This window comes from Cynara cardunculus (assembly GCF_001531365.2).
Source record: "Cynara cardunculus var. scolymus isolate 2C chromosome LG 3, CcrdV1, whole genome shotgun sequence".
NCBI lineage: Eukaryota > Viridiplantae > Streptophyta > Magnoliopsida > Asterales > Asteraceae > Cynara > Cynara cardunculus.
The window spans coordinates 5,296,106-5,296,828 of NC_037530.1; positions in this window are offsets into that span (position 1 = coordinate 5,296,106).

The window sequence follows — 723 nt, forward strand, 5'->3', positions numbered from 1 at the left end:
ATTTTATTTTCTGTTTTTTATTTGTGTATATTATATTTTAATTAATATAAATTATTAATAAGTATATATATTTTTACTAGTATATTTATTATATTTCTGCTACTTCGTTACATATTAACGAATTGCTTGAAAAACAGAATTATTCCAATCTTATGTTGAAAATTCTTGGAGAACAGCTTTTTTCCATAGAGGATAATATTTCCCTAATTTTAAACAAGATTTCTCAAATTGAGACAAATCATTCTGCTACTTCGTTACATATTAACGAATTGCTTGAAAAACAGAATTATTCCCATTCATAATGTCCCATAGGAACATTAAAAGCAGTTTTATAAATGTCTTTTTCAGCAATCTGGATTTGCCAGTAACCAGATTTTAAATCAAATTTGGAGAAGATGAGAGCTTGGAAAAGACGATCAAGAAGATCCTTCTTGTTGGGAATAGGGTGTCTAATCCATTTTAAAACCTTGTTAAGGGGTTTATAATTAATAACTAGACGAGGGATACCTCGTTCCTGCTCAGAATGTTTGTTAACATAGAAAGCGGTACAAGACCAGGGAGACTGAGAGGGTCGTATAAGACCTTTTTCAAGAAGACTGCCAATTTCAGCCTTACAGAGAATAAGGTAGTCAGAATTCATCTGACAAGGTCTGGCCTTAGTAGGAATATTAAGCTCCGAGAAATCATCTTCATAAGGAAGAGAAACGATATGTTTCTTTCTAK